This window comes from Aedes albopictus, chromosome 3 (assembly GCF_035046485.1).
Source record: "Aedes albopictus strain Foshan chromosome 3, AalbF5, whole genome shotgun sequence".
NCBI classification, from domain to species: Eukaryota; Metazoa; Arthropoda; class Insecta; order Diptera; family Culicidae; genus Aedes; species Aedes albopictus.
In genome coordinates, this window is record NC_085138.1 from 299,068,635 (window position 1) to 299,075,705 (window position 7,071).

Genomic DNA, 7,071 nt, shown 5'->3' on the forward strand with positions numbered 1-7,071 from the left:
CCCTTGGAACAAATGTTTCTTAGTTGGTAACAATCAACAAGTTGCTAAGTATGTCAACGTAACCAATGGTGTCTTCGATGCCGATTACACCAATAAAAAAACTGCATGCGCTGCGCTGTGGCTATGATGGAATCTTCCATTTACATAGGCGGTGGTGCGATGATTCGGTCGTCGTCGGCTGGCACATAAGGACACGCGGCTACGCGTGGTTGGTCGGTCGATCCTTGCATGATCAATCATTACGTCATCGCTCGGTGGGCAGGCACAAACGACGTGGTGTGTGTGAGGGTGATAGGGTGATTGTTAGTGGGTTTGGAGCCGTAAATTACTCGCGGCGACTCGAGGTTAGTTTGGTTGGGGAGACAGGGTCAAAATCTAAATGGTACTTCGCGTTGGGAGCGAACAGTGGCCAATGCCGATCCTCGTCGCGGCGACCGCCGCCCGTCAATTTAGCTACCGCTGTTTCCATTTGCCGCCAAGGCCGCGCTGTGCTACAATTCTTGACGCTCCACTCCAATCAAAATAGCGGCCAACATTGTGGTCGCCAAACCTCGGTCAGCATTACGGTGACCAACACCCTCCGTCGCCAATCCTCGTGAAGGCCACTACCACTCTTCACGGCGGCCACCAACGTTTTCACTCGCCGCCTCACCGTGCATCATCGCGACCAAAGCCGCATTGTGTTCTTCGCGGCGGCCAACTCCAGTCCACGTAGCGACCAACACCACCCTTCTTCATCAATCCACGCAGCGGTCGATGCCGTCCTTTTCGGCGTCCGAAGCCGCCCTTCGTCGCTGTCAACGTCGCCGCTTGTCGCGGCCAATGCCGCGTTTCGATGTAATAGGTGCCGCTCTTCACCGAGATCAATGACGCTCCTCGCCCAGTCAACAGTGCTGGGGAATCACACAACATTGTACGCTCTTCTCCCGCTGGGTGGCGGCCTGACGGCGTACTAAGACGCCCCCCCCCCACTCTCCAGCGTGACGCCGACCAATGCTCCACTACGCCATCTTCTTGCTCACACCGTATTCGTCCAATAAACGTAATGAAAAGTATGTAACTGTCTTTGCTGTACTATTTTTCTTATCTCAAGCTCTCCCTCCGTTCAACGCCCTGGGACCTGGATGCAAAAGAGGCCTTGTATGCCCACCCCGGAAGCGGCCGCGGCTTAGACCAGCTGCTTGGAGTTTAGGCTGGCTCCTTCAGGGCCAGCAGGAGCTCCCAGGGTCATAAGTGGTTTCTAGGAGCTATTACACCTCTCGTCTTGGCCATCACGATCCTGTAGGCATCACCTCACTCATTCGCATTGGCAGTTGGCACTCTGACAGAGATCCTTGAATTAGGTCTTTTGTTTGTCCTTATCTCGATCTTTAGTGCGACTTTTGCAGCGGGGAACACCACCCGCCGTTCGTTTCGCTCTTCCTCAGGTCGTACTCGCTGCATCCACCGCCTGGCTCGTAGGCAGTCGCGGCGCAGGTCCGCAATCACTTGATTCCACCAGTAAGCTGGTGGTCTCCCATTTCCAGGGTGGACTCGCCTAGATATGGTCACTTCGCACGCACGCGAGAGCACCGCTACCAGTTCGTCACCGTCTAAATCAAGTAAGTTTCTCTCATGGCGGAGTTCCCTAAATACCCCTGCATCGAAGTATGATGTCTTCCACCTGCGAGGGCTTGGCCTTGCCGCCTTTTCCTCTACATGCTGCCTACTGTTGCTGTAGTCGATACTGTAGCGACCACGAAGCCCTCATAGGTAGTAGACACCAACTCGTGGACGGGGTATTTACCCGTCGTCCATATCGCCACCATTTTTCCGCACCCATCCGCGACCCAATTGCCGTTGCCGGCGAGTACTCGGTATGGGTCCGTAATGATGGCGATATCCGTCCCCACTCAGAAACCGCCTGACAAAGCAGTTGTCGTTGCTGCTTCAGGTTCAGCTGCGTTACCTGTTCACTGCGGCTTTCTTGAAGGTCGAGCACCTTGGACCACCCGATGCCTGTAGTTCACGGGTTTTCCGGTACAATTCAGACAAATGAGTGGACTCGTGCAGCCTTGTGCCTTATGTCCTTCAGGGCCGCATCTTCTACACAGTTTGCTCCTGTTAGGGTCTTTGCAGTTCCGTGACTTGTGTCATGCTTCCAGACACCTGAAACAAACCTCCAGTGGCTCGTGGAATGTCAGATGATATACGCACCAACCTACCTTGATCCTCCCTACTTTAACGGACTGTTTTACCAATGCTACCTAAATCTCTGCCGGCCCCTTCCGTAACCTAACGGATGCGGTGGCCACCTGCACGTCGCACTGTTGCCGCAGTGCCGTAACGAGCTCTTCCCCTTCGGCGACCTCGTCTAGATTTTCACCTTCAGAGTCGCCTCTTGTGTGAGAGCCCTCACCTCTACCCCTTCGCAAAAGATGTCTTCCGCCAAACTTTTATAAGTGGCGTTCCTTATCGCGCTTCAGCTCCAGGATCATCTCGCACGTACGAGTACTTCTGATACTGCGCACTTCGGCTCCCGAGTTCACGAACTTGGACTGCTCGGTCTTGATGAGGTGGTGCTTGGCACCTACTCTTTTATGTCTTTCTGGTGTTACCGTTTAGGTACCTTTACCCTAAGAGATAAGCCCTAACAGAGCGAGAGTGGCACTCTCACATTAAACCGGATGAGAGAACAGACCAGCAGTATACTGCTGTTCGGCAAGAAGAGCATGAGTGCCATAGTATTAGAAATAAAAATAATGATAGACACAAAATTAAACACAAAATAAAGATTCCAATCAGAAATATTTGATTAAAATATTAGAGAAATAATATTGAATGATCTTAAGGTCAAGCAGAGCTTAGGAGATAGGTAACATGAATGAGAACACTCCAGGATGAACGGTCAGATTGAATACACAAATTACACTTGACATACACCAAACAACGCCCACCAAAGGGGATCATGGAGTAATGGGAAAATTCGGCAATGCAATGAATAATAGATAATAAAGGAAAATGGGACATTTTTCGGTTAGACTCATTTATCAGTTATATTTCAACGACGCTGATTACCCTCGACAAAAACTACAAAGACTACTTTGACAGTGTTTCTCATTTAAAAATTTTGGCCATCCCAAATTTCATCGCTGTGCCAGCTATATGAGCCGTCTGAACTTAATTTGCTCACTTTTATCTTCTGACCTTGACTTTGACCTGGATGTGACTTTGACCTGAGCGATGAACCTATTCTATGACGTAATCAGCTATTGAACTTGGTGGTTTTTATTGTCTATTTTCTTATCTAATATGTACAAGTTAAGTAGTAAGTTGAAAGTTATTTACAAGAACAAATTTATCATTCTGGAATCCCCGGCTTCAAATCAGCTGCCGAAAAGATTCCCAAATTTTTGCCAGACTCATCTTCGAGCTCATATGAGCTCGTACCCCGTCTTGAGATTATTCGACACGGAATATAGGCGGGTCCCAATTTCGCGTTGAAACTTTCTCCTGCTACCGATTGAGCAAAACTTTTGCGGTAGACTTTTTGTCCTACGGCATAAACGGGTGCGGATTTGCGATGTCGCAAATTGTAGTTATTCGTACTCTTATCGTGAGCTTTCTTCAAATTTTGGATGACTGAATCGTAAACCTTCTGGTCTATGTTCAACCGTTGCTCCTGCCTCTCATTCTCTGAAATGTCCCTGGTGTCGACATCTAGTCGATGTTCTTCTCCTCTAGCAATAATTTCATGGCCAAATAAAATTCGGTAGGGTGAGAACCCGGTAGATGAGTGGACCGTGTTGTTCAAAGTATGTTCAACTTCGGATATTTTCGTATCCCAAGTTTTCTGGTCTTGTTTCACATATGTGCGGATACATGAATTGATTGTCCTGTTTAATCGTTCAACAGGGTTGGCCTGGCTATGATGCCGCGCGTTGGCCCAGTGAACAACCCCATAGCGCTCAAGGAAACTCTTGAAGTCCTTGCTGAGAAAAGTGCTAGCATTATCGCTTATGAGGATTTCGGGCACAGAGTACCTACGAAACCAGAACTCTTCCATAGTTTTAATAACCAAGTCGGTACTAATTTTCCTCATCGGAAATAAAAGTGTCCACTTCGAAAACAAATCCATTAACACCAGTAAGTGACTGTTTCCAGATTTGCTTCGTGGTAGTGATTGTATAAAGTCGATGGCGAGGATTTGGAAAGGCTTTGTACAGATCCTCTGCCTTCCCATCTCCGGATGCTGCGAGACATGTAAAGTATGTAAGCCCTCGAATGTCTCCCAGCATCCGGAGATGGGAAGGCAGAGGATCTGTACAAAGCCTTTCCAAATCCTCGCCATCGACTTTATACAATCACTACCACGAAGCAAATCTGGAAACAGTCACTTACTGGTGTTAATGGATTTGTTTTCGAAGTGGACACTTTTATTTCCGATGAGGAAAATTAGTACCGACTTGGTTATTAAAACTATGGAAGAGTTCTGGTTTCGTAGGTACTCTGTGCCCGAAATCCTCATAAGCGATAATGCTAGCACTTTTCTCAGCAAGGACTTCAAGAGTTTCCTTGAGCGCTATGGGGTTGTTCACTGGGCCAACGCGCGGCATCATAGCCAGGCCAACCCTGTTGAACGATTAAACAGGACAATCAATTCATGTATCCGCACATATGTGAAACAAGACCAGAAAACTTGGGATACGAAAATATCCGAAGTTGAACATACTTTGAACAACACGGTCCACTCATCTACCGGGTTCTCACCCTACCGAATTTTATTTGGCCATGAAATTATTGCTAGAGGAGAAGAACATCGACTAGATGTCGACACCAGGGACATTTCAGAGAATGAGAGGCAGGAGCAACGGTTGAACATAGACCAGAAGGTTTACGATTCAGTCATCCAAAATTTGAAGAAAGCTCACGATAAGAGTACGAATAACTACAATTTGCGACATCGCAAATCCGCACCCGTTTATGCCGTAGGACAAAAAGTCTACCGCAAAAGTTTTGCTCAATCGGTAGCAGGAGAAAGTTTCAACGCGAAATTGGGACCCGCCTATATTCCGTGTCGAATAATCTCAAGACGGGGTACGAGCTCATATGAGCTCGAAGATGAGTCTGGCAAAAATTTGGGAATCTTTTCGGCAGCTGATTTGAAGCCGGGGATTCCAGAATGATAAATTTGTTCTTGTAAATAACTTTCAACTTACTACTTAACTTGTACATATTAGATAAGAAAATAGACAATAAAAACCACCAAGTTCAATAGCTGATTACGTCATAGAATAGGTTCATCGCTCAGGTCAAAGTCACATCCAGGTCAAAGTCAAGGTCAGAAGATAAAAGTGAGCAAATTAAGTTCAGACGGCTCATATAGCTGGCACAGCGATGAAATTTGGGATGGCCAAAATTTTTAAATGAGAAACACTGTCAAAGTAGTCTTTGTAGTTTTTGTCGAGGGTAATCAGCGTCGTTGAAATATAACTGATAAATGAGTCTAACCGAAAAAGAGATCCCCACGCCGGCCGGCCACCGTCCACACTCACACACACACCTACACGAATATTGTAAGTACCCACAATAAACGACCGATAGTTAAGAGATACCTCGTGTTTGTATTCCCGATCAGTAACCGAGCCGACCCTGAAAGAGTGTCTTGAGGGCCGAAGCAGAGAGAGTTAGAGCTCATGGGAGTGAGGGTAACAAATGGCGCCCAACGTGGGGCCCGAACCCACGACCCTGAGATTAAGAGTCTCATGCTCTACCGACTGAGCTAGCCGGGCGAGTTACCACGCGGTCGATCGGGCTTTGGGTGCTACGACCTCGCTGGCGAAGACCTCAAGGCGGCAAGTGACGGAGAGGGCGGAATGGACGCTCGGCCTTTCCTGCTGGTTTCTGACCACGTCTTCTCCTTCGGTGGTACTCATCCGACACCAGATGGGACTCGCTGTTCACGCAAAGATGCGTTTGCTTTTGGCACGGGGTGGGCACGTGCTCAGCAGCCCTTCGATCCACACTATACAGCGGGTGGATTAATTGAGGGAAAACCGCCTCAATTTTGGTAGTTAATACCAATGGGTCCTGATTCTTCAGCAATCAGCTTAGGAGTAACTTCTCCACTTCTGATATACTTTAGGCTTATATGACAACTTTCACTAAATGTTATCTTCACCTTAAACTTTACTTTTAGCACTTGTTAACTGCTTGGTGGTTGGCGTGGAAAAGATCGGTTCTTTCCGATTGGACCGGTAGCTGACCCCAAATTTCCCTTTCCCATTCCATGTCCCAAATGTCCCATTTTCCTTTTGATCTTGGATTGCATTTCTGGGGAAGTGGGGTAAGGGTTAATACGGATCGGTGGTGCATGTGAAAATTCGTCTTTGATTTCTATTCTGTGCGATATCAACGAAGTGGTATCGAGCACTTCCCCCACGCGTGCAAAGCACAAATGGCGCCCAACTAACTGATAAAACTGATCTGGGATGCAAGACGAGTGAACTGGAGTGAGATAGGGTCAAAGCTATAGGAATTCTCGATCTGTGAAGGCTGATTTCGAAAGTGAAGGTGCTGATAGCGTTTCATTATCCGCTTGAAAGTTTGATTAGATCTTTTTTTTTTCAATTCGTTTCTACTTACTAGTGCGCGAACACTCGCAAAAGCATTCACCTAGAATAATAAATTACCAAATCTCGGTTTTTTTTTGTCATCGTTGAGACCGTTAGATTTGCAACGGATTTTTGATTAATGGGTCTTGATTCTACCCTGCAGTGAAACACGTGGTTTCAGAATTGAACAATCTCTAGGAATTTTTGAAATATACATCGTTTGTGCTGGACGATTGATTTTGCTTGGATTACGTGTAAAAGAACATCGTTAGAGATGGAGTTGCAATCGTTGTATAAGCAGATGAATGTTTCGCATCTGTCTATTGACGAGGTTGAGCATGAGTTACTAATTCGTAACATTTTCTACGGTTTAGATGAGCATGAGAGCATAAAGAGACGTAAACTAAAGGACCGAATGAGAGCCGAGAGAGATATGGACAATGTAGCTGTGATCCATTCTCCAACGTGGAGGGATACT

The 7,071-nt window shown here is 46.9% G+C and overlaps 1 non-coding gene across 1 annotated transcript; it reads right to left on the reverse strand.

The window, feature by feature from the left end:
- Positions 1 to 5,698: 5,698 nt before the first annotated feature.
- Trnak-cuu (transfer RNA lysine (anticodon CUU)) lies at positions 5,699 to 5,771 on the reverse strand. The gene has a single exon. It is a non-coding gene; the product is annotated as a tRNA-Lys (tRNA).
- Positions 5,772 to 7,071: the final 1,300 nt, after the last annotated feature.